This window comes from Mus caroli, unplaced genomic scaffold (assembly GCF_978045245.1).
Source record: "Mus caroli unplaced genomic scaffold, Mus_caroli_1 scaffold_7, whole genome shotgun sequence".
Taxonomy (NCBI): Eukaryota; Metazoa; Chordata; class Mammalia; order Rodentia; family Muridae; genus Mus; species Mus caroli.
In genome coordinates, this window is record NW_028227262.1 from 98,479,131 (window position 1) to 98,505,367 (window position 26,237).

Sequence of the window (26,237 nt, forward strand, 5' to 3'; positions counted from 1 at the left end):
TAACAGACTGCAAATCGCCCAGGGACTGTATGACCTCTGTAGGTAGACATCACCTCTGGCCACTGCTCCCCAATTCTGCTTGTCAGAAATCACCGAGATTTCCTGAACCTCTCTGGCCCAGCTCCACTGCTGAAGCAGAATGGTAGGTTGGTCTTCATCATGATACAGGAGCAGTGTGGGAGCTGGGGAGATAGTTTAGTTGGTAAAGCGCTGCCTTGCGGACTTGAGGTTCATGGTGGTTCATGGGCTTAGACACATGAGTGTCTTTGAAAAAAATTGAGAAAGAAAGAAAACGAAAAATAAACCCCTGAACACCTAAGGCCTTTACTTGCATTTGCACATGTGCACATTTATGCATGCATTCACACTTACACATTGCACATGTTTGAGTGCATGTGTGTGTGTGTGTGTGTGCACGTGCTCGCATGTGCATAAATGCTTGTGTGTACAGACAGACATGCATCCCAAAGCACTTTTACTGCTGGAGAAGCAAAGCTATTAGTTGTGCTTAATGACCCGAGATGACAATGGTCCCCTCTGCCTCTGAGATGCTGGAGCCCTTACCTCTCATTCCCCAAGAGGTGGGTTCTCCTTTCATTCTCTGCAGGTAGATGCCTCAGGGAAGAGATAAAGTAATACTTTCCCAGAATCTATATTATGCCTATCTCCCCCTCCCTTCCTCCCTCCTCCTCTGCTGCGTCTCTTCTTTCCCCTCTCCCACTTCCCTTCCTTCCTTCTACATCCATGTGTGGTAGTCTAAAACACTAAGGGTTTAATCTTGAAATCCTCTCTCTCTCTCTCTCTCTATATATATATATATATATATATATATATATATATATATATTATCATTGGTGCTTAATTGAGCGGGTGTTTCCTGCATGCTCAGTATGTTGCAGCACTAGATGTTAGGAGCTGGGGGGCAGCCATTGCTGGTGGACAAGGCAGTGGATTGAGGCGAGTGTTACCTTTAAGACAGATAATGTCAATTAAACTGGTTAGTTGGCTCCTGTTTCTTCTAAGCCAAGTTCTCATGAATAGAAATCATTGTAACAGAATAGTAGTAAATGTTGAAACACACATAATCCCTACATCAACAAATCGTCACAAATTTTAGGAAGGAATAATTGCATTACTTGGCTCCTAGTCAGGAATTATTTGGACTTCCAGGTAACATTTGGTTGTGTCAAGAGACATGGGTCCATTGGCACATGACAGGCAAAACTATAGATAAAATTACCTGATTAGAAATTACCTGATAGAAAAAAACAATGGGCAATGAGCCAATAGTCCCCAGCCCAAACTCAATGGCTCATTGTTGTCTAGGGAACAGTTAAAATGTGATACATTCTTGCAACCGGCCAGCGGCTCACATGTCTGGGTAGTAGACTGGAAGGCATCTTGGAATCTGGAAGAGAAGAAGGTGGGCTAGGCGGCACGATAAAAATGGAACCAAGACACCCGTTCGATTAAGGTTCGATTTTACTATTCCAGACACTGGGTTATGAAGCAGGGAAAGGGGCCCATTCCCCGCCAAATAATCCTGGGACTCTAGTTGCAGGTGATCACGTGTTTGGCTCCAGAACAGCAAGGCAACAGGCAGCAGTAGTGGGAGTGGCAGAATGATCTCTTCCTACTAACAGTGAAATCTGAGAGCCAGGTTTCTGGCTGATGGGGGGAGGTTACAACACATATTTTATATACCAAGTAAGTGAGCTTGTAGAGTTTGCCGAACTGGTAGCCACATGGTTCCTTTTTATTTCACATTAATAGTGTTTGGGGCCACGACCCAGAGTGAAAGAAACAGTATATATAGCAGGAGAAGACCTAGTCGGCTGTCGCTGGGAGGAGAGGACCTTGGTCTGGCAAAGATTATATGCCCAGGACAGGGCAATGCCAGGGCCAGGAAGCAGAAGTAGGTCGGTTGGGGAGTAGGGCAGAGGTATGGGGGAAGGTTTAGGGGAATTTTGGATAGCAATTGATGTAAATGAAGAAAATATTTAATAAAAATATTGTTAACAAAAAAAGCAAAAAAGAACTTAGTAATAGCTGAGATTGACCATGTAATACCACTCTGAGATAAGACTAGACCTGCTTCTAGGTAGCACTCTTCAGTGTGCCCAGAATGCTTGCTTAAAGTAGCCCTATCAGGCTCTCAGTTCTTTACCCAAACACCAAGCAGAAACTTCAGGATCTCGGTAATGATGTCCTTAGATTCCATGATCCCTCCATGTCCTTAGAATCCTCACCTTTCCCTAAGGACTCCCCAGGTGCCTCTTATTCTTCCATAGTGATGCTTTCCCCGTGAACTTTCAGGACATTCTGAGTGTCCTCCTCTCCATCATGCTGAGCACACACAATTTCATTCAAGTACTACTGGTCCTTCTTGCCCAAAGCTGCATTCAGATCAATCCCTGAGCAATTGCTCACTTCTGGTGTAAGAATCTCTATTTTTCTTAAGCGTTGGAAAGCATCAATCATAATTGCTCAGCGAAAACTGTCTAATTAGTTCTCCTTTCTCTCTCTCAGTCTTTTGATGACGTCTTGATTACAAAGACTCATAGGAAGTTTTTCCTATGAAAGTTCAAATTCCACCACTGGATTTGATGACTTTATAGTTTCGGGTATCCTCCTTGGACTGTATCTTGTAGTCACCTCTTTCACAATATGCTTCCCCTTCTTTTGTGACAACTTTTCAGCGCATGACATACCTTTAATTTTCCACCAGGGGGTTCCTGTCCTCCACCAACTGCTGCTTCCACAGACACTCTGATATCAGGAAGTCCATCCTGATCCCAGTGTCTAAGATCCACTTTGACTCCTGCTCCTTGATGTTAAGCTCAACTGTCACATGACGGAGGAGAGGAGCAGTGTAAAGTTTTTGTAAGGTCTGAGAATAGGAAAGTTTCAGTGGTGAGGACCTACGAAAAGGTTTTAGGGTCTAAGAAGGTAGGGTTTTTTTCTCTTCTCTTCTCTTCTCTGTTCTTTTTTTGGTACATTTCCCCCACTCTTCTTTTTTAATTTGAATAAAGTCTTTATGCACATTTCAGAATTTATTCCCTTTCCCAGTTCCTCCACCCTGCCCCAAAAAACCCCTAACCCATCCTCATTCCCTCTGCTCCTATGTGGAAGTGTCACCTCCCACCCCACTGCCACCTACCCTCCCTCAATTACCCTATACTGGGGCATCTATGGAGACTTCCTCCATAGGACTAATGACCTCTCCTCCCTTTGGTGCATGACAAGGCAGCAGATGCATTTGAAGGCTTGGAGAAAGAGGGACACTCCTCCAGTGCTGTTGGCATTGCAAGCTGATACAACTAGTCTGGATATCAGTTTGGCAGTTCCTCACAATATTAGACATAGTACCACCTGAGGACACAGTTTACCATTCCTGGGCATGTACCCAGAAGAAGCTACAACGTGGAATAAGGACACCTGCTCCACTGTGTTACAGCAAACTTATTTACAATAGGCAGAGGCTGGAAAGAACACAGATGTCTTTTTTCTTTTCATTGAACTTTATTTTTAATTTCTTTCTTACACTCCATATATCATACCCTTCCCCACCCCCATCCACCCTTCCAATTGTTCCACATCCCACACTTCCTCCCCACCCCACCCTGTCTCCACTTGGATGCCCCCACCCCACCTCACCTCACCAGACCTCTAAACTCCCTGGGACCTCCAGTCTTTTGAGGCTTAGGTGCGTCATCTCTGAATGAGCACACACCTGGGAATCCTCTACTGTATGTGTGTGTGGGGCCTCATCTCCACTGGTGTATGCTGTCTGTTTGGTAGTCCAGGGTCTGAGGGATCTCGGGGTTCCACACATGTCCCTTTCCTTGCAGTTTCTCACACATAGTTACACCCAAGAGCATTTTACACCATAATTCAAAGATGTCAAACAACTCCTTAATGGGCAAACAAATACATTAAAAAAAAAAAAAATCCCAAAGTCAAAGTTCTAGACTGTTCATTTCTAAACAGCAAGTGCAACATTTAGAGAGATGAGGATTCACTCTCATTCCTGTCCTTATCTGGCTCCTGTCCGGCAGCTTCTCTTTCCTGTTGCTGTTTCTTCCACAGCTTGGCCATCGCCAGAAGCTTGAGGTTAGGCTGCTGGGCCGCATCCTCTGGAAAGATGTAGTCGCGGTATTCTTGCCATCCGGCATCAGAACCATCGTCGGCCTGGACCTTTCTTCTCTTCCTGACCTCTTCTGGCATGAGTTTGTCTACTCTCTCCTTGTCTGCTACGGTTCCAAACTCCCCTTCAAAAGTTCTCCAGGATTCCAGCAGCATAAGCCTCTCTTCTTTGTCCTCACAGTGTCTCATGGATCTGTTGGCTTCTTGATAAATCTGTCTGCATTTCGCCACACTTCCTTCACTCCCAGAAGAGCACTCAAACTGAGCAAAACTGATCCACACCTTGACGTGCTGTGTTCTCTGAAGCAACCGTCGGTAAAGGTTCCGTGTTCTCTCGGGCTCTTCCTGCTCCATCTCAAAATCAATATAGGATTTCCAAAGTAGCTCTGGCATATCCAAGCGCGGCTGGCTGATGGCTAATTCATAGATTGCCCGAGCTCTCTCAACGTCACCAAGGATTGTCTCTAACTCTGCAAACTTGATCCACGAGGCACAATTTTCAGGTCCGAATTCCAGAAACTTCTCATAAAGCTTCCTGCATCTGTCAAACTCTCGAAGCTGCAGCTCCAGGGCTATGTAGGCTTTGAACAACTTGTTCTTTGGACATTTGCCTAGGGAAGTACCCAAAGCTCTCCTGGCCAATGGCAGATTCTTCTGTCGTATTTCAAACTGGGCGTAATATAACCACATTTTGGCAAAGGTGAACTTTGTGTGAGGAATGAGCTGCAGAGACGCTTGATAGACGCGTCTCGTCCTCACGGGATCCTTGGCCTCCAGCTCTTCATAGAGCGCATAGTTAACCCAGAGGTAGATGTAGCGCTTCCAGTGCCTCTTCTCCAGCACCGGTGGCACACTGGCGATGGCTCTCTCATAGACTTCCCGCACGGTGTGGGCTTCTGCCTCACTTTCCACCAAGCGTAAGTAATCAAACCACGCGTCGTAATTGTGCGGATTCGCCTTCACTTCTTCTTCATAGTGGAACCGGCGTTTTCTCACGATGCTCTCTTCTACAGCCCTCCGGTCACCAAACTTCTTCTCAAAGATGGTGTAGTTTGTCAAGAGTTCTTGGGCCTCCTGTTTGGAAATCCTATCCAGGGCATATCTGTAGATAACTCGCACCCTTTCCAGTTCTTTCTGATTCTCCTCAAATTTTGCAAAGGCCACATAGAGGTGTTGGTCCATATGCTCCTCGCCGAAAAACTGCACGGCTCTCTCGTAGACTTTCCGCGCACGAGCAACACAAGCGTGCCGCTCTTCAAAGCGAGCATACTTGATCCAGTTCTTCACAGCGGGGTGCACGAGCACAAAGCGTTCATAAATGGTGCGGGCCCGCTCCACCTCTTGGTATCTCAGCTCCAAGTTGATGTAAGAGTGCCAGGCCTGCTCCTCAGGCTGCCATTCCATCCAGCGCTCAAACACCTGACGAGCACCAGCGACGTTGCCCAACAGCTCCTCCATGTACGTGTACTTGTACCAGAGCTGCTTGACTCGGGGCAGAGTTGTGATGGCACGGTCCCAGATGTTTCGGGCATGGTTGACCTGGCGGTTCTTCATCTCCATCTCTGCATATTTCAGCCAGAGGGTAAGATTGCGGTAGTCCACATCTAAAGCACGCTCGTAGATGGATCGAGCCCTATCGAGCTCCTTCAGGCTTTCCTCCCATTGTGCGTATTTGATCCAGTTGCTGATCACAGTCCTCTTGTGTCTGAGGTTTTCTTCAAAGGCCTTTCTTCTCCGGAGTTTGTAATCATTGAATTCGTCTGCGTCTGTGATCTTCTGCTGAGGTGGAGGCGCGAGGAGCTCGAGTTCTCTCTCTTTCGCTTCCCTTAAGAGCTGCTCTGCAGTTATCTGCACCTCGGCCGCAGCTTTGTTTTTGACCTGGGCCACTTTAGGAAGGCGCTGCTCTTTCTTGGCCACGGTGGAAGACGCCATGACTGCAGCAGCAGGGGAACGCAGCAAGTCCCAGGATCTAGTCGTTGCTCACACAAACCAGGTGCTCCCAACTAGGCTGGTTGTTTCAGCTGGCTCCCTGTAGAAGTCCTTTCCTACAGCAGTGCTGGCAAGGAAATGCAAGCAGGTGAAGCACACTGAATGAAGTTCCCTTCCTCTGCTGGCCTTATATTGCTCTCCAGCAGAGGGCGTGGCCAGGATTAAGGGTGTGTCCCACCCACCACGCCTGGATCTGGGACTTGTTTGGTCCCAGGATGACCTTGAATTCGGATATCTCCCCGCCTTAATCTCCTTATCTGGCCTTAATCTGATAGTAAGGGTGTGTAGGACTTTGCTTGGGCCTAATCTCCATACCCAGATCCAGATCTGAAACTTGTGTCTTTCAGCTAAAGATCTGGATCAAAGGGGACCCCTCCAATTCTGGACTGTGTAGGTCATCCCAGATAGATCCACGTTGACAACCAGGAATAGCCATTCCACTTCTGGATACAGGGAGGAAGTCCCCTGCCCCTCTTTCAGTCAATGTTCTTTCTGAAAATCCTTAATCACTGTTCCACAGGAGATTTCTGTCATGCCTGAGCTTGTTTCAAAGAATATTCCTGCTCTTTTGCCCTCTCAATCTCTCTCTCTCTCTCTCTCTCTCTCTCTCTCTCTCTCTCCCTCTCCTCTCTACTTCTCTCTCTCTCTCTCTCTCTCTCTCTCTCTCAGTCTCTCTGTGCATGTGTGTGTGTGTGTTTGTGTGTGTGTGTGTTTGTGTGTAAGAGAGAGAAAAAGAGCACTCACAAGTAAGCACACATGAAAAACATCAATTAGAATTTATTAAGGCTTAAATAGCATCTGTTAAATTTTTTTTTTTGGTTTTTTTCGAGACAGGGTTTCTCTGTGTAGCCCTGGCTGTCCTGGCACTCACTTTGTAGACCAGGCTGGCCTCGAACTCAGAAATCCGCCTGCCTCTGCCTCCCGAGTGCTGGGATTAAAGGCGTGCGCCACCACGCCCGGCTGTTAAATTTTTTTTTTTACTTGTTATAAATTGTTTTGTATGAAGATGGGAATGATTTAGAGTTTTGTAGTTTTCAACTTCCTGTGGGAGAGAGGTCAAGCTAAAACTTTTTCTGGTTCCAACCTAAAGGGCGTACTTATTTATGGAAAAAGGCTTTGTGGTTGTTGTTGTTTATTTGTTTGTTTTGAGATTGGGGTTCTCTGTGTAGCCCTGACTGTCTTGGAACTCACTCTGTACAGTAAGCTGGCCTTAAACTCAGAAATTCACCTGCCTCAGACCCCCCCAAGTGCTGGGATTAAAGGCATGTGCCCTCACTCCCAGCTGTGTCTGTTTTTAGATGAGGTGATTAGTCTCTGGACAGCCTCCAGAGTTTTGTGGTTCAGATATGACACAGTGAGACCTCATGAAGAACTAGATTCAAAAAAATCCATCAAAAATGTAGATTCTTTGTGCCATTCTTCACAAGGCATGAATGAAGATTTAGGATCAGTTATTCTTAAAACTGGCCCATAGAAACATTGTCGTTTTTATACTCAAACAAGGGTCAGAATTTCTTGCCTAACTACTCTGTACATCCTCCACAGACTAACACAATCCACACAAATACCTTGATGGTTCTTACATTTGGTTTGGAGATTTGTAGACGGCACATGGTTCAGCTTTGGTGAGATTCATCATGAGACCTGCTAAACTGACCTTCTAGAACTCCCAATGCCATGGAGTCCATCCAGGTCATCTTGCCTCATTAAACCTGTCAGATGGATCCAATCAGAACTTAGACATCAGAGACTAGAACAATTGTTGGCATGGCCTTCTTATGGCCTACCCAATTCTCCCATTTTCCCTACCCTGCCCTCCGTGAAAGATATCTCAACTCCCTTATTCAGCAGGAAGAAGTTTTCTTTTTTTTTTTTCTGCATGCATTTTATTATTTAATTTCTCAAGCTTTATTTATTTATGGATTTTAACATTTACATGCAAGTGATAGGTCATGGAATATGTTGTACAAAGGACTTTACAGAGTAATTTCCTCCTGCATAGGCACTATTTGAGGAAGTGTCTCCTTCGTCTTCACAGGGAGGTTTGCAAGAAGTACACATGTGTGGCACTGTTTGGAAAGTAGTTGTGACTGTGTTGTCTGCCTCATTTTAGCTCCCTCCAGCAATGGTGACTACTTCTCCATCTAAAGGGTTTTCCTAGGGTTAGCAGTTTCAAATCATTTTATATAAATGTCCCCCCAAACCAATAATCAGAAAATGCCAAAGAACTGTTAGCTCTTCTTGGTCTTCACTGACACAGATGCCAGAGCCAAAATGACGCAGGGCAAAACTCACCCTAGTCAGCTGTGCTGCAGAAACTTATTATAAAAATGAAGAGCCATAAGTAGAAAGAATAGCAATTAAGCTATGTTTTTGTTTATTTCAAAATGCTTAAATCAAAGGCTGCAGATAGCTGGGCATGAAAAGGCTCATCCAAAAACAATGAAATAATAATAAGGTTTGAGAGGTTTTGCTGATATGCTATCTCCAAGTATGGAGCACCATATTTTCATCCTACTCACTCCTTTGAGATTTGATAGTGACATCTCGGAAAAGATAACTTTTAATGCTTACCTTGAGATCAGGAGAGATAACTATCAGCCAGAGTGTTTCTGAAGGAAAAGCGCCTGGGCGTGTGGAAATTCAAATTCATACCACTGTACTTTGTTATGGCAGAGCCACAAGATGAAACTAAAAAAACAGAAGCCATTTTGACATAGCCTTACTATAATCAAGAAGTTCTTTAAGTATACATGTACCTCATTTTTATTATTCATTAATTATTAAATGGAAATCTAGCCTTCTTCAAATTTTGGCTATTCTGAATGAATATGAATAGATATACAGTTGTCTTTGTAATGTGATATAAAGCTCTTTGGATTATATCTAGAAGTGATATAGCTGGGCCGTATGGTAGGGTTTTTTTTTCTTTTTGTTTTTTTTTAATTTTTAATATTTTTATTACATATTTCCATCAATTACATTTCCAATGCTATCCCAAAAGTCCCCCATAGCGCCCCCCACTTCCCTACCCTCCCATTCCCATTCTTTTGGCCCTGGCATTCCCCTATATTGGGGCATATAAAGTTTGCAAGTCCAATGGGCCTCTCTTTCCATTGATGGCCGACTAGGCCATCTTTCGATACATATGCAGCTAGAGACAAGAGCTCCGGGGTTCTGGTTAGTACACCATGTTGTTCCAACAATAGGGTTGCAGATCCCTTTAGCTCCTTGGGTACTTTCTCTAGCTTCTCCATTGGGAGCCCTGTGATACATCCAATAGCTGACTGTGAACATCCACTCCTGTGTTTGCTAGGCCCCGGCATCCTCTCACAAGAGACAGCTATATTTGGGTCCTTTCAGCAAAATCTTGCTAGTGTATGCAATGGTGTCAGCGTTTAGAAGCTGCTTATGGGATGGATCCCTGGATACGGCAGTCTCTAGATGGTCCATCCTTTCACCACAGCTCCAAACTTTGTCTCTGTAACTCCTTCCCTGGGTGTTTTGTTCCCAATTCTAAGAAGGTGCACAGTGTCCACACTTTGGTCTTCATTCTTCTTGAGTTTCATGCGTTTAGCAAATTGTATCTTATATCTTGGGTATCCTAAGTTTTGGGCTAATATCCACTTATCAGTGAATACATATTGTGTGAGTTCTTTTGTGATTGTGTTACTTCACTCAAGATGATGCCCTCCAGGTCCATCCATTTGGCTAGGAATTTCATAAATTCATTCTTTTTAATAGCTGAGTAGTACTCCATTGTGTAAATGTACCATAATTTCTGTATCCATTCCTCTGTTGAGGGACATCTGGATTCTTTCCAGTTTCTGGCTATTATAAATAGGGCTGCTATGAACATAGTGGAGCATGTGTCCTTTTTACCGGTTGGGACATCTTCTGGATATATGCCCAGGAGAGGTATTGCTGGATCCTCCGGTAGTACTATGTCCAATTTTCTGAGGAACCGCCAGACTGATTTCCAGAGTGGTTGTACAAGCTTGCAATCCCACCAACAATGGAGAAGTGTTCCTCTTTCTCCACATCCTCGCCAGCATCTGCTGTCACCTGAATTTTTGATCTTAGCCATTCTGACTGGTGTGAGGTAGAATCTCAGGGTTGTTTTGATTTGCATTTCCCTGATGATTAAGGATGTTGAACATTTTTTCAGGTGCTTCTCTGCCATTCGGTATTCCTCAGGTGAGAATTCTTTGTTCAGTTCTGAGCCCCATTTTTTAATGGGGTTATTTGACTTTCTGGAGTCCACCTTCTTGAGTTCTTTATATATATTGGATATTAGTCCCTTATCTGATTTAGGATAGGTGAAGATCCTTTCCCAATCTGTTGGTGGTTTTTTTGTCTTATTGATGGTGTCTTTAGCCTTGCAGAAGCTTTGTAGTTTCATGAGGTCCCACTTGTCAATTCTCGATCTTACAGCACAAGCCATTACTGTTCTATTCAGGAATTTTTCCCCTGTGCCCATATCTTCAAGGCTTTTCCCCACTTTCTCCTCTATAAGTTTCAGTGTCTCTGGTTTTATGTGAAGTTCCTTGATCCACTTAGACTTGACCTTAGTACAAGGAGATAGGAATGGATCGATTCGCATTCTTCTACATGTTAACAACCAGTTGTGCCAGCACCATTTGTTGAAAATGCTGTCTTTCTTCCACTGGATGTTTTTAGCTCCCTTGTCGAAGATCAAGTGACCATAGGTGTGTGGGTTCATTTCTGGGTCTTCAATTCTATTCCATTGGTCTATTTGTCTGTCACTATACCAGTACCATGCAGTTTTTATCACAATTGCTCTGTAGTAGAGCTTTAGGTCCGGCATGGTGATTCTACCAGAGGTTCTTTTATCCTTGAGAAGAGTTTTTGCTATCCTAGGTTTTTTGTTATTCCAGATGAATTTGCAGATTGCACTTTCTAATTCCTTGAAGAATTGATTTGGAATTTTGATGGGGATTGCATTGAATCTGTAGATTGCTTTTGGCAAGATAGCCATTTTTACAATGTTGATCCTGCCAATCCATGAGCGTGGGAGATCTTTCCATCTTCTGAGATCTTCTATAATTTCTTTCTTCAGAGACTTGAAGTTTTTATCATACAGATCTTTCACCTCCTTAGTTAGAGTCACGCCAAGATATTTTATATTATTTGTGACTATTGAGAAGGGTGTTGTTTCCCTAATTTCTTTCTCAGCCTGTTTATTCTTTGTGTAGAGAAAGGCCATTGATTTGTTTGAGTTAATTTTATATCCAGCTACTTCACCGAAGCTGTTTATCAGGCTTAGGAGTTCTCTGGTGGAATTTTTAGGGTCACTTATATATACTATCATATCATCTGCAAAAAGTGATATTTTGACTTCATCTTTTCCAATTTGTATCCCTTTGATCTCCTTTTGTTGTCGAATTGCTCTGGCTAGGACTTCAAGTACAATGTTGAATAGGTATGGAGAAAGTGGACAGCCTTGTCTAGTCCCTGATTTTAGAGGGATTGCTTCAAGCTTCTCACCATTTACTTTGATGTTGGCTACTGGTTTGCTGTAGATTGCTTTTATCATGTTTAGGTATGGGCCTTGAATTCCTGATCTTTCCAAGACTTTTATCATGAATGGGTGTTGGATCTTGTCAAATGCTTTTTCCGCATTTAACGAGATGTCCATGTGGTTTTTGTCTTTGAGTTTGTTTATATACTGGATTACGTTGATGGATTTCCGTATATTGAACCATCCCTGCATCCCTGGGATGAAACCTACTTGGTCAGGATGGATGATTGTTTTGATGTGTTCTTGGATTCGGTTAGCAAGAACTTTATTGAGGATTTTTGCATCGATATTCATAAGGGATATTGGTCTGAAGTTTTCTATCTTTGTTGGGTCTTTTTGTGGTTTAGGTATCAGAGTAATTGTGGCTTCATAGAATGAGTTGGGTAGAGTACCTTCTGTTTCTATTTTGTGGAATAGTTTGTGAAGAACTGGGATTAGATCTTCTTTGAAGATCTGATAGAACTCTGCACTAAACCCATCTGGTCCTGGGCTTTTTTTAGTTGGGAGACTATTAATGACTGCTTCTATTTCTTTGGGGGATATAGGGCTGTTTAGATCATTAACCTGATCTTGATTCAACTTTGGTACCTGGTATCTGTCTAGGAACTTCTCCATTTCATCCAGGTTCTCCAGTTTTGTTGAGTATAGCCTTTGGTAGAAGGATCTGATGGTGTTTTGGATGTCTTCAGGATCTGTTGTTATGTCTCCTTTTTCATTTCTGATTTTGTTAATTAGGATGCTTTCCCTGTGCCCTCTAGTGAGTCTGGCTAAGGGTTTATCTATCTTGTTGATTTTCTCAAAGAACCAGCTCCTTGATTGGTTGATTCTTTGAATAGTTTTTCTTGTTTCCACTTGGTTGATTTCGCCCGAGTTTGATTATTTCCTGCCGTCTACTCCTCTTGGGCGAATTTGCTTCCTTTTGTTCTAGTGCTTTTAGGTATGTTGTCAAGCTGCTAATGTGTGCTCTCTCTAGTTTCCTTTTGGAGGCACTCAGAGCTATGAGTTTTCCTCTTAGAAATGCTTTCATTGTGTCCCATAAGTTTGGGTATGTTGTGGCTTCATTTTCATTGAACTCTAAAAAGTCCTTAATTTCTTTCTTTATTCCTTCTTTGACCAAGGTATCATTGAGAAGAGTGTTGTTCAGTTTCCACGTGAAGGTTGGCTTTCTATTATTTATTTTGTTATTGAAGATCAGCCTTAGTCCATGGTGATCTGATAGGATGCATGGGACAATTTCAATATTTTTGTATCTGTTGAGGCCTGTTTTGTGACCAATTATGTGGTCAATTTTGGAGAAGGTGCCATGAGGTGCTGAGAAGAAGGTATATCCTTTTGTTTTAGGATAGAATGTTCTGTAGATATCTGCCAGATCCATTTGATTCATAATTTCTCTTAGTTTCTCTGTGTCCCTGTTTAGTTTCTGTTTCCATGATCTGTCCATTGGTGAAAGTGGTGTGTTGAAGTCTCCCACTATTATTGTATGAGGTGCAATGTGTGCTTTGAGATTTACTAAAGTTTCTTTAATGAATGTGGCTGCCTTTGTATTTGGAGCATAGATATTCAGGATTGATAGTTCCTCTTGGAGGATTTTACCTTTGATGAGTATGAAGTGTCCCTCCCTGTCTTTTTTAATGACTTTGGGTTGGAAGTCAATCTTATCAGATATTAGAATGGCTACTCCAGCTTGTTTCTTCATACCATTTGCTTGGAAAATTGTTTTCCAGCCTTTCATTCTGAGGTAGTGTCTATCTTTTTCTCTGAGATGAGTTTCCTGTAAGCAGCAAAATGTTGGGTCTTGTTTGTGTAGCCAGTTTGTTAGTCTATGTCTTTTTATCGGGGAGTTGAGTCCATTGATATTAAGAGATATTAAGGAAAAGTAATTGTTGTTTCCTGTTATTTTTGTTGTTAAAGTTGGCATTCTGTTCTTGTGGCTGTCTTCTTTTAGGTTTGTTGAGGGATTACCTTCTTGTTGTTTCTAGGGCGTGGTTCCTGTCCTTGTATTGGTTTTTTTCTGTTATTATCCTTTGAAGGGCTGGATTCGTGGAGAGATAATGTGTGAATTTGGTTTTGTCGTGGAATACTTTGGTTTCTCCATCTATGTTAATTGAGAGTTTCGCTGGGTATAGTAGCCTGGGCTGGAATTTGTGTTCTTTTAGTGTCTGTATTACATCCGTCCAGGATCTTCTGGCTTTCATAGTCTCTGGTGAAAAATCTGGTGTAATTCTGATAGGCTTGCCTTTATATGTTACTTGGCCTTTTTCTCTTACTGCTTTTAGTATTCTATCTTTATTTAGAGCATTTGTTGTTCTGATTATTATGTGTCGGGAGGTATTTCTTTTCTGGTCCAGTCTATTTAGAGTTCTGTAGGCTTCTTGTATGTTCATGGGCATCTCTTTCTTTAGATTTGGGAAGTTTTCTTCTATAATTTTGTTGAAGATGTTTGCTGGTCCTTTGAGTTGAAAATCTTCATTCTCATCCACTCCTATTATCCGTAGGTTTGGTCTTCTCATTGTGTCCTGTATTTCTTGGATGTTTTCAGTTAGGATCTTTTTGCATTTTACATTTTCCTTGATTGTTGTGCCGATGTTCTCTATGGAATCTTCTGCACCTGAGATTCTCTCTTCCATCTCTTGTATTCTGTTGCTGATGCTCGTATCTATGGTTCCAGATTTCTTTCCTAGGGTTTCTATCTCCAGTGTTGCCTCATTTTGGGTTTTCTTTATTGTGTCTACTTCCCTTTTTAGGTCTAGTATGGTTTTGTTCATTTCCATCATCTGTTTGGATGTGTTTTCCTGTTTTTCTTTAAGGACTTCTACCTGTTTGATTGTGTTATCCTGTTTTTCTTTAAGGACTTCTACCTGTTTGATTGTGTTATCCTGTTTTTCTTTAAGGACTTGTAACTCTTTAGCCATGTTCTCCTGTAATTCTTTAAGTGAGTTATTAAAGTCCTTCTTGATGTCCTCTACCATCATCATGAGATATGCTTTTAGATCCGTGTCTAGCTTTTCCAGTGTGTTGGGGTGCCCTGGACTGGGCGAAGTGGGGGTGCTGGGTTCTGATGATGGTGAGTGGTCTTGGTTTCTGTTAGTAAGATTATTACGTTTACCTTTCGCCATCTGGTAATCTCTGGGGTTAGTTGTTATCGTTGTCACTGTTTAAAGATTGGAGCAGAAGCTGTGTTCCACTCACCAGCAGTCTCAAAATCCTGTGGCGGGGGTCGTGGGTAGCTGGCGGTACCCTGGTGCTGGTCCAGACGGAAGAGGCCTGTGGTCCTACTCAGGCCGGTTTTCTGCTTCCCTAACTAATGCAGTCTCTGGTCCCGCGCGCAATTGGATTGGAGCAGAAGCTGTGTTCCACTCACCAGAAGTCTTAAGATCCTGTGGTGGGTGTTGTGGGTAGCTGGCAGGTGTCAGGCGACCCTGCGCTCAAGCTACCCCTGTGCTGATCCAGCCGGATGAGGCCTGTGGCCCTACTCAGGCCGGTTTCTGCTTCCCTAACTAATGCAGTCTCAGGTCCCGCGCGCAATTGGATTGGAGCAGAAGCTGTGTTCCACTCACCAGAAGTCTTAAGATCCTGTGGCGGGTGTTGTGGGTAGCTGGCGAGTGTCAGCCGACCCTGCGCCCTAGCTGCCCCGGTGCTTTTCTCAGGAAGAAGTTTTCAAGAGTTGTCATCCCAGATCCTGGGCTTGGGGGCTGAAGGTGGTTGTTCTAGTTGTCTTTCTGGGGAATTTAGAATTGTCCAGAATGAATATTAGTCCCTTGTAAGTTTTAGGATTGGTAAAAATCCTTTCCCAATCTGTTAGTGGCCTTTTTGTCTTATTGACACTGTCTTTTGCCTTACGGAAGCTTTGCAATTTTATAAGCTGGATTCCAGAAAATCAAATATGCCCATTAAAAGATGGGGTACAGAGCTAAACAAAGAATTCTGAACTGAAGAAAACTAGAATGGCTGAGAAGCACCTGAAAAAAAAAAAATTCAACATCCTTAATCGTCAGGAAAATCAAAACAACCCTGAGATTCCACCTCACACCAGTCAGAATGGCTTACAACAAAAATTCAGGTGACAGCAGATGCTAGTGAGGATGTGGAGAAAGAGGAACACTCCTCCATGGCTGGTGGGATTGCACCCTTGTACCACCACTCTGGAAATCAGTGTGATGGTTCCTCAGAAAAATTGGACATAGTACTACTGGAAGATCCAGCAATAACTTATCCGGGCATATACCCAGAAGATGTTTCAACTGGTAATAAGAACACGTGCTCCACTATGTTCATAGCAGCCTTATTTATTTTCCAGCCTGAAGCTGGAAAGAACCCAGATGTCCCCCAAGAAAAGAGTAGATACAGAAAATGTGGTACATTTACACAATGGAGTACTACTCTGCTATTAAAATCAATGAATTTCTGAAATTCTTAGGCAAATGGAGGCATCTGGAGGTTATCATTCTGAGTGAGGTAACCCAATCACATTATATGCACTCATTGATAAGTGGATATTAGCTCAGAAGTTTAGAATACCGAAGATATAATTTGCAAAACACACGAAACTAAAGAAGAAGGAAGACCAAAGTTGGAGACTTGGTCCCTCCTTTAATGGAGAACAAAATACCCATGGAAGGAGTTACAGAGACAAAGTTTGGAGCTGAGACGGAAGGAAGGACCATGCAGAGACTGCCCCATCCTGGGATCCATACCATAATCAGCCACCAAGTGCAGACACTATGACATATGCCAGCAAGATTTTGCTGACATGACCCTGATATAGCTGAATGTAGTGAGGCTATGCAGTGCCTGGCAAATACAGAAGTGGAGGCTAAGAGTCATCTATTGAATGGAACACATGGCACCCAATGGAGGAGCTAGAGAAAGGACCCAAGGAGCTGAAGGGTCTGCTTTCCTATAAGAGGAACAGCAATACGTACAAACCAATACCCACTGAGCTCCTGTCTCTAGCTGCATATGTAGCAGAAGATGGACTAATCAGCCATCATTGGGAGGAGAATTCCTTGGTCTTTCAACGATTACATGTCCCAATTCAGGGGAATATGAAGTCCAGGAAGAAGGACTGGGTGGGTTGGAGAACAGAGTGGGAGGAGGTATAAGGGACTTTTGGGATAGCATTTGAATTATAAATGAAGAAAATATCTATTAAAAATTGTTAAAAAGAAAAAAAGAAAGAAATCAGAAAAAAAATGAAAAAATATGGCCATAATTTGAACAGGGAGGATTGTGTAATCATAAATCTCATTTGGTAGAAATCTATGTTTGGTTACAAAACTGAAGTTTTAATATCTTACATTTGTAGAGAATAAAGGTTTTGATTAGTATGAATTTCTAAGATAGAAACAAAAATTCAAAAATACAATGCTTAGATCCATTCCTTCTATAATTGCCATTACAAACTGTCTTTACATGATTAAGCATATGGATTAAGGGCCAGATACAGAACTCAATGTTGTGAATTAATTGTAAGGGTTTTTTCAAGATATTCTACTTAGAAATGGCCTAGAGCATTTAAAGGACAACATTCCAGATTGCTTTACATACATACATAGTTTCAAAACAGTCACAAAAAAAAAATCAACAGATTGTGACATTTAAGGAGATTTAATCATTTATTGTTGAGACTTAAGTGCTCCTGAGGGCACCTCATTCTTTGGTTCAGAGAAGAACCTGAGCATCTACACCTCCAGGTGAGGTTGTACATTGTGGCTAGGTGGTCACTGGCCAGAAATTGCCTATTCATCTTCGGACAAAAATACTATCCAGAAGAAGGACACACTATGCACAATAGTCCCACTACTGATATCTCTGCTAAGATAGGGTAATCAGCCCTTCAAAATTCTGCATTATAAAGGATTGTCAGATGATCCTGGGCCAAACAGCCAATGACTGGTACTCCAATGTGATGAGAAGCAGGGCACTGTGTAGGTAGGCAGCTGTCACTACAATTTGTTTCTGTTTTGGAAGCTGTGTTAGTGCGTCCTATTTTCAGGTAAATTTTATGTTGCTCACAGGATTCTGACAGGGTTGAAGACTAGTTGTAGTCTCCTAGGCAACCCAAGCTGTTTAGCATTGAGAAAGATGATAATTTTGACAACAAGGTTTTCAGATGGTACAAAATCTGAAACCAGAACCTAACAGGTGTAAAATTATAAGCCTTTTTAAGTTAGAATGGATGATAGAGTGTCTTACTCGACAAAATTGATGGGCTGATTGGTAAGTGTACCTTATACTTTATAAATTACAGAGTGGTAATAGTTGTGCTCAATTTATATCTCAGTGAAAATAGCCTTTTAATTGGACAAGAGGGGGGAAATGTTGTGGATTGCTGTTTGTGTGTTCTGCTCCCTCAATTGTTCCTAAACACAGATGAAGTTAGGTGAAATCTTAATTGTTCAGATAAGGCTAGAGTCTGTATTGGGCTTGGGAAGGCAAGGCAGAGCTGAAAGTTTTAGAGAGGGGAAAGAGGGATGGAGAAAAGAGAGGTAATGGAGAACAAATGATGGAGGAAGAGGAAGATGGAGCTGAACCACAGGGCCCTAGGGGCCATAAGTAACTGGGGATTTCACAGATGGGAAAGAGAGTAATTTAGGTACAGTTTCCGTATCTAGGGGTGCAACTTGTATTTATATGCGTTGAGTTTTGGATTCTTTGCAGAGGCATTTTGTGGTTGGAGATTTCCTCTAATAAATTTGGCTGGCATATTACAAGTCTTTTGTGTTATCCTTTTAAGGGTGTAATGGGAAGTGTGAGCGGCAGCCAGCTCTCTGTAGGCTAGCCACAGTTGGTGGATGGCATTGGAAGTAGGAGCAGCCTGGCAGCAGCTAATCCTGGAAACCAAGGCAAGACTGCTACTTGGGGATGAACACTGGGGGTTAGCAAGACCAACTTGCCTGTGCCTGACCACTTTATCATGGATTGGGTTTTTTGTTTGTTTGTTTGTTTGTTTTGTTTTGTTTGTTAGTTTTTTGCTACAAACTACAATCGCAAATCTCCTTTTGCTCTAAGGATATGAGCAATCTGGCGAACTTGAAAAAAAAAAAGAATTCCCCCATGCCCTCTTTCTTTTGTCGGTACTCCAAGCCCTCCCCACACTGTGTAAATGTCCTATCTGTTAAGTTTGTTGCAAAGTGGGAGTCTTAGCAGGAGCACAGGGTGGGTGGTGGAGTGAAGCCAGATGGGGGAATCGGGAGGAGTAGGGGGTGGCAAAGGAGCAGGCCAGCTGCTGTAAGCACTCAGCACACACACCTGCTGCCCCCTGCTGTGTCTCCTCCTATCCATATTTCTACATGTCAGAGGAGTTTCTATCCAGCTTCTGTAATTTGTCCATAGTTTTTTTAATTTTGGTTATAAAAATGTTTACTGAGAGAACCACATATTTGAATATGCTTCTCTCCACCCAAATTCAGAATAGCTACAGTCATTGCAGTCCTGTAGAATACATACACCCCTTGCAAACAAAACAAGCTCAAAAAGCAAATAATAATAATAATAATAATAATAATAATAATAAAAATATAATATAATAATAGTAAAAAAAAAAAAAGCCCAGCCCACACAGATCAACTTTAGGAGCACAGATGTCATAGGATCTAGTTTCTTCTTTAGGTGGAATTTTAACACCAGAAAGGAAGACAACATAAAATGAATTACCATGCAGCATGACCTACTGTAGAAGAAGAGACTCGGACACTTCCAACAGTGGCTATAAAGAAGGTATTTATAACAAAGCTGTGCCGGGCATGGTGGCACACGCCTTTAATCCCAGCACTCGGGAGGCAGAGGCAGGTGGATTTCTGAGTTCGAGGCCAGCCTGGTCTACTAAGTGAGTTCCAGGACAGCCAGGGCTATACAGAGAAACCCTGTCTCGGGGGGGAGGGGGGGGGAACCAACAACAAAAAAAAGCTGCATGTCTTAGTAGGGATTTGCTGCACATCTCATAAAAAGTCTCTTCTTGGTCAGATCACCCTAAGTTCTACCCGATTCAATCCTAAGAAAAAGCTTCAGTTGAAGTGCAAGGGACACTGATTCAACCAAAGAAAGCCACTACCCTGCAAGTGACTGGCAGAAGCTTTCCTACCTATGCATGCCTTGGACCCTAAGTAGCCAAATTGGCTTTCATTGTTTCTAAGGGCTCCACCTAGGCAACTGTGAATCTGAACCACCTACAGCAGCCTCCAGGCCCTGTCCTCACTACTCCTGAACTTGGACCTGACTGAAAGTAAAGACAGGGAAAAAACTATCAATGATTCCTTCATTTACTGTTTATTATTGCTACTAGCACAATGGTTATTGTTGTTACATGAATACATACTATCCCATCGTAGCCACAGGGCCCACTAAAGGCCCTTGGTCTACACTATAATGAGCAATAATATTGATCTCTTGTCATCTGCTAGGCAGCAGCAGCAGGCTCAGCATCTCACTTAAACAATATCAATGTGAGGTCTGGATTCTTAGCATCACTATCAGATAAGGAAGCAAAACCTCAGCGTGATGGACCCACTTGCCCAAAGCAGTAGCTAGAGCGTGGCGCTGAGAAGCTGTCAGTCATGATTATGCCCACCCACTCTTCCTTCTCTGACACCACACCCAACTTGCAGGGTAACAAGCCATCTGACCACATCACTGAACTAGTCCTGACCTCTCAGCACTGCACCACCTAGTGGTCAAGGTGATCAATGCTCTACTCTCCAAGGCCAAGAGCAAGTCCTCATCTTGTGAGGTGAGGGAGGACCGAGGGAGGCACAGGGAAGCCTGTAACTCTTCGGCATCCAGTCTTGAGGCTGTGCCTCTCAGCTGGCTCCATGGCCCACTTCCTCACCCTGTCCTCGATTTGCTGGTGTTCTGAACTCGTACTGGTATAATAGCCAACTTTATTTTTTGTTGTTGTTTTTGTTTGTTTGTTTGGTTTCTCTGTGTAGCCCTGTCTCTCCTGGAACTCACTCTGTAGACCAGGCTGGCCTCGAACTCAGAAATCCACCTGCCTCTGCCTCCCAAGTGCTGGGATTATAGGCGTGAACCACCGCTGCCCAGCAATAGCCATCTTTGATTTCAACCTTATAGCTCCTGTCTAATTATGTCTGTCCCGAAAGGTGACAAACATACTCTGCTTGGAAAGAAAAGCAAGTCTAAAACACAAGAGAAATAACACTTTTGGAGTTTTTTTAAATATACATTTGTTTTTATTTATTATAAATCCAGATTTTATCCCTTCATGGTCTACCCTCTGACAACTCCACATCCCATACCTCCTCTCCACCCCTCTGTGTCCAAGAAAAACCATATGTAACTGTAACATTACACTCTACTGCCAGACGGCAGAGTCCAAGAACAAGTAAAAACTGTAAAGGACCATTCAAAGATCACAGACTTTTGTTGAAATGCAAAAAATGTTTTCTATAAATGACACATTATGCCGGGATCTGCAGGACTTAAGCAACAGGGTTCTCAAGGGAGGGGAGGAACAACTACAAATTGGGATCAGGAGACTCGAAGGAAGGACACAAGACAAACAATTCTGGTCAAGTCTCATTTACTCTTGGGAAACAGAGGGCTTAGAAAGCTGAAAACCACAAGTGGTACTGGCCCAGGTGCATGGGCCAAACTGGTATCATCCCTTGGGTACACATGAATGTAAACGGAATGTCTCCATTGTAATATGTCCTGAAAGGAGTGTCCTCATTTTAAAAGGTCCGGAAAGTCCCGAGTCAATTCTGGAAGCAAGATAGTGGAAGGAAAAAAAAAAAAAAAAAGGATGTTAGTTAATAGATGATGGCCCACGGACAAGATGGAGACTGAGATGACAGGGGATTTTGGGCTCCAACAACATAGAAAGATGTACAAATCACAATACTTTACAGAAAGTTCAAAGCCACCCTCAGATGTTTCTAAGTATCCAATGACACATTGGGATCTTGATACTGGTCATCTTCAACCTCCTTTCCTCTGTGGTGGTTGTCTACACATTTAAACTACACATGACATCTTGAGAACTTAATTTTTCATCTGAGTCAAATAAGATCAAGACACAAAACTTAGTTTGCAGTCCAACACCATGTGTAAACCAACACAGCTCTTGAAGTCCACAAGATTTGCACCAGGTGGATCCCCACTGTGGAACTCATCTCTCGCTCGTCCCTGTGCTGCGGGCAGAGGCTTCCTGTTCCAGACCATACACAGATCTTACAGCGCATTATACTCCACACATTTCCATGGGTCTGTAGGAAAGGGCTTCTAGCAAATTGTCATTAACCTCTTGAGCCCCTGAATGTAATTCCGTTGCATTTCATCATTTAAAACATGTGCAACATGCTTGGAAAAGATCTTTTCCCTGCCCGTTCTGGCATGGATACCAACCATAGTGACACCAGTAGACCAGGGAGCATTTCCAATGGCCATCTGAGGTAAGCATCATTCGCCTTCACGTACTCTCGCTGCCACAGGAACTTAGTCATAGCTGTGACGGACCCTTTAAGATCAGCAGGAAGATTCCTTTTCTGGAGCTTTCTGAAAAGCGGTCTGAGGGAGGACTCGGTCTGCTGGTGGGTAGCACTCTTCAGTTTGCCCTGCATGCCTTGCTTCACATAGTCCTCTCTGGCATTCAGTTCTTTAGCCCAAACACCAAGCAGAAACTTCAGGAACTCAGTGATGATGCCCATGTCCTCAGGATCGTCACCTTTCCCTAAGGAGTCCCCCAGTGCCTCTATTTCTTCAATGGTCGTGTTTTCCTCAAGAACTTTCAGGACATTCTGAGTGTCCTCCACTCCAGCTTCCTGACCACCCACTATTTCATTCAAGTACTGCTGGTCAATCTTGTCCAAAGCTGCTTTCAGATCGTTCCTTAAGCCTTTGCTCTCGTCTGGTGTAAGAATCTCCTCTTTTCTTAAGCGTTGGAAAGCATCATAATCGCTTTCCCCAAACACTGTAATTGGTTCTCCTCTCTCTCTCAGTCTTCTGATGACCTCTTGCCTAGAAAGAGTCATAGGAAGTTTTTCCTCTGCAAGTTCGAGTTCCAGCACTGGATTTGATGGTGGTTTCTAGTCATCCTCTTTTGGCTGTGTCTTGTAGCCCCATCTTTCAAAATATGCTTCCTTCTCTGTTTTGGCAAGTTTACTCTGCTTGAAGTACGTTTTATTTTCCACCAGCAGGTTCCTGTCCTCCACCAGCTGCCGCTTCTGCAGAATCTCTGATCTCAGGACATCCATCTTGCTCCCAGGGTCTGAGATACACTTTGACTCTCCAGCTCCTCGGTGATAACCTGCTGGCAAGGAAATGCAAGCAGGTGAAGGACAGTGAAGCTGGCTTCTCCTGCTGGCCTAATATGAGTCTACAGCAGAGGGCGTGGCCAGGATTAAGGGTGTGTCCCACCCACTACGCCTGGATCTGGGACTTGTTTTGTCCCAAGATGACCTTGAACTCAGAGATCTCCCATCCTTAATCTCCTGATAGTAAAGGTGTGTACGACCTTGCTTGGGCCTAATCTCCATACCTAGATCCAGATCTGAAACTTGTGTCTTTCAGCTAAAGATCTGGATCAAAGGGGGCCCCTCCAATTCTGGACTGTGTAGGTCATCCCAGATAGATCCACGTTGACAACCAGAAATAGCCATTCCACTTCTGGATAAAGGGAGGAAGACCCCTGACCCTCTTTCAGTCAGTGTTCTTACTGAAAATCCTTAAGCCCTGCTCCACAGGAGATTTCTGTCATGCCTGGGCTTGCCTCAAAGAGTATTCCCCTCACACTCTCTTATACACACAGAGAGAGAGACAGAGAGAATGCTCACAAGCAAGCACTCATGAGCACATATCAATCCGAACTTATTAAGGCTTTAAAGCAGCAAAGACAGGTGATGGGACCTGTTAGTTACTTGGTTCAATGACAGCCAGGACTCTGCAGAGAGACCCTGTCTCAAACCAAAGCCACAAACCAGAAGTGCTAATAATGTCCCAAGTGGGAAGTGTGAAAAGACAGCACGAAATGTGCAGAATAATGAATCACCATAACTTCTTCAGGTCATGTTGACAAGGCCTAAGAGAATGTCAAAAAATCTAAAAGTGCAGATGGGAAATGCTCAAACCATCCCAGAACAGGCTGCCTGAGGCACTCAAGGTTTAGGCCTGAGCTGTGGTTCATCCTGTTCTGGGAGGGAGCTGAGGTCCCCGAGGGTGAAGGGACCACTGCCTGCAGGTTGGGGTTCTCTGGGCCTCTTTCCAGGCTTTGTGTTTATCAAGGTTTCTTGACAGGAACTTTCTTGGAGGAAGTTCTAGCACCTGGCTGGTGTCTCTGCAGAGCTCCAGGTCCTTTGTGGTGATGAAACCCTTGAGCTTATCCAACAGAGATGACACCTGTGCACTGGAGCCTGGGGAGCAGATGTCCCCAGGTGTGGCAGGGTAGTCCTCAGAGCCTGCTGTAGATCATCTAGGAGCTTCTGTCTGCTTCCCTGCTTGTGGGTGGCCTGCACAGGGGTTCTATGTCAAATGGTATCCAGAACTGTGATTGCATTGCTCTTTGAAGCCCTCTGTCACCATCTAGAAAGGGCTCAGCACCTCCAACTGGGCATTAAGTATGGCAGCCAGCTCCTTATGTTTCTGCCAAGCAGCAGCTAGTGTAAAGCTTTGGTGGCTGCCCCTGTATCCTCTCCTTCTCCAGATACATGGCCACCAAGTCCTTCTTAGCCTTCTCCTACAGCAGAGCCCCCCTCACAGACAGTGGGGACAGCAGTATCAGCAGCAGCATCTGAGTCCATGTCCATGGTCTCCTGCAGATTCTGTCTCTTCTTGGGAACCCTTCTCTTTCTGAAGGGTTGTAAAGGACATGTGGACTCTGCTTTCTTTGACATTCCTGTCTAACTGGGAACTCTTCCTGAACATGCTTTTGGTGGTGGCGGATGAGAGGTCTAGGGTGGGTAGACTTAGCATCATGGATTGCATGTCACTGGTCCTCATCATTGTGGATTGTTGTTCGTATGTTCTGCTCCCTCGAGAGTGCCTGTAGTCAGGTGTGGTCAGGTGAAATCTTAATTGATCAGATATGTCTAGAACCTGTGATTGGGCAGTGGAAGGAAAGGCAGAGCTGAAAGTTTTAGAGAGGGTAAAGAGAGGGAGTAGAGAGGGGGGACGGAGGACAAAAGATGGAGGAAGAGGAAGATGGAGCTGAATCGCTTAGTTCTAGCGGCCATAAGTAACCAGTTTAGCGTGGACTTTTTTTTAACTACATGCTATATCAGATACATTCTTCTGCTCTTAGGCATTCTTCCCTCCCATGGCTTCCCTCCTGCTACAGAGGTCTTTTTGGTTTTCTCATATTTCACGTACCTGGACTCAACTACTCAGCCGCCTTGTGCTCTCCTCCTCTTTCTTGGGGGTATCCAGAGCTTCGGGCTTCCCGTTGCCCCACTCTGAGAAGTCAGCCATTTTCCGTGCTTCTTCCCTGAAGTGAGCTTCTTTGGGCCCTGTCTGTTAGGAGGCAGGGAATACCATAGAGCTCTGAGCTGGGTCAGTAAGGATGAACGCCAAGCTTTGTTGGTCTGAGCTGGGCAAAGGGCAGTGTGAGCCGGCATGACTTCAGTAAATCCCTCAGACACTCCCAGTGTTCATGTTTTTTACCCAAACCCATTTCTGAAGCTTCTAGGACGCAGAAGGTGTATAATGTGGATTTCAGTACAGGTTACAATGGCAATGCTTGTCAGAAACTGATCCTCTTTTTATGAACTTAAAATCTTGGAAGCTTCAGAGAATTGACTTAAATCCACCTCTCATGGGTCAAAAGCACTCTAGGTAAGTGCTTCTGTCAATCAAATGGCCCGTTTCCCCACCTGCCTGTGCTGTTTATTCCTGAGGGTGAGCCTTTTCCTGGTCCTTGGACTTCCCTCCCTCAACTCCTGGAACCATGGGCCTAAAAGCTTCAAATGTACACTGACGAAATATCTTCTGCCCCTAATAATATGTGTGTTTCAGCATCCTGCCAGGTCCAGGTGTTCGCTCAAGATCTGCATTCTGGACAGCTTCAAAGCAGCTAGCCCCAGGTGCTCCAGCCTCACAGACTGCTCTGACTAGGCCTATACTCTCCAGTCCCAGATGGTCCCACAGAGCCTGGACAGCAAGTGAAATAGCTAGCTCTCAGGACATGGCCAGCATCCCAGCTTTCTTGGGTCCCCAGACAGCAGGAAACAGTTTAAAGAGAACAGTGCCCTCACTTCCAGCCTCGCGTCACTCCTTCCTGTTGCCTCACCTTTAATATTAAAAGAAGGAACGTTGTGAATCGGGTGCTCTGCCAGCGTGCTGCTCAGCAACTCGGCAGCAGCACGTTTCCAGGATCAATACAAGTTACGCACTTCCTCTATGCAACAGGCACATCCGTTAAAAGTCCCTGGCCACCCAGATCTAGCTCTGTCTGTGTCTGCCCTGTCTGTTTTGTTCTGTTGCCTGGTCTCTTGTCTCTCTCATGTCCTCACTCTGAGAAGGCATTTTGCTCTTCCTCCCCAGTAAGCCCCTCGGGCACTCATCTGTTCTGCAGCATGAATCCTTAGCACACCTTGGCCCCACACTTAATGGG

General features: G+C 43.9%; 4 pseudogenes across 1 annotated transcript in view; all 4 read right to left on the reverse strand.

Annotated features, from left to right (window-relative positions):
• Positions 1 to 2,155: 2,155 nt before the first annotated feature.
• Positions 2,156 to 2,788, reverse strand: LOC110295605 (pre-mRNA-splicing factor 18 pseudogene; annotated as a pseudogene).
• A 1,214-nt stretch (positions 2,789 to 4,002) lies between these two features.
• On the reverse strand, positions 4,003 to 6,081 carry LOC110295606 (crooked neck-like protein 1 pseudogene; annotated as a pseudogene).
• A 15,117-nt stretch (positions 6,082 to 21,198) lies between these two features.
• LOC110296336 (pre-mRNA-splicing factor 18 pseudogene) overlaps positions 21,199 to 26,237 on the reverse strand; it is a 34,570-nt pseudogene continuing 29,531 nt past the window's right edge. Inside the window, exons 2-3 of the transcript XR_015047643.1 lie at positions 24,998 to 25,138; positions 21,199 to 22,940 (exon numbers count right to left, since the gene is read on the reverse strand). The product of XR_015047643.1 is annotated as a pre-mRNA-splicing factor 18 pseudogene (transcript). The remainder of the gene's footprint in view (positions 22,941 to 24,997; positions 25,139 to 26,237) is intronic.
• Positions 23,229 to 24,970, reverse strand: LOC147003986 (HAUS augmin-like complex subunit 8 pseudogene; annotated as a pseudogene).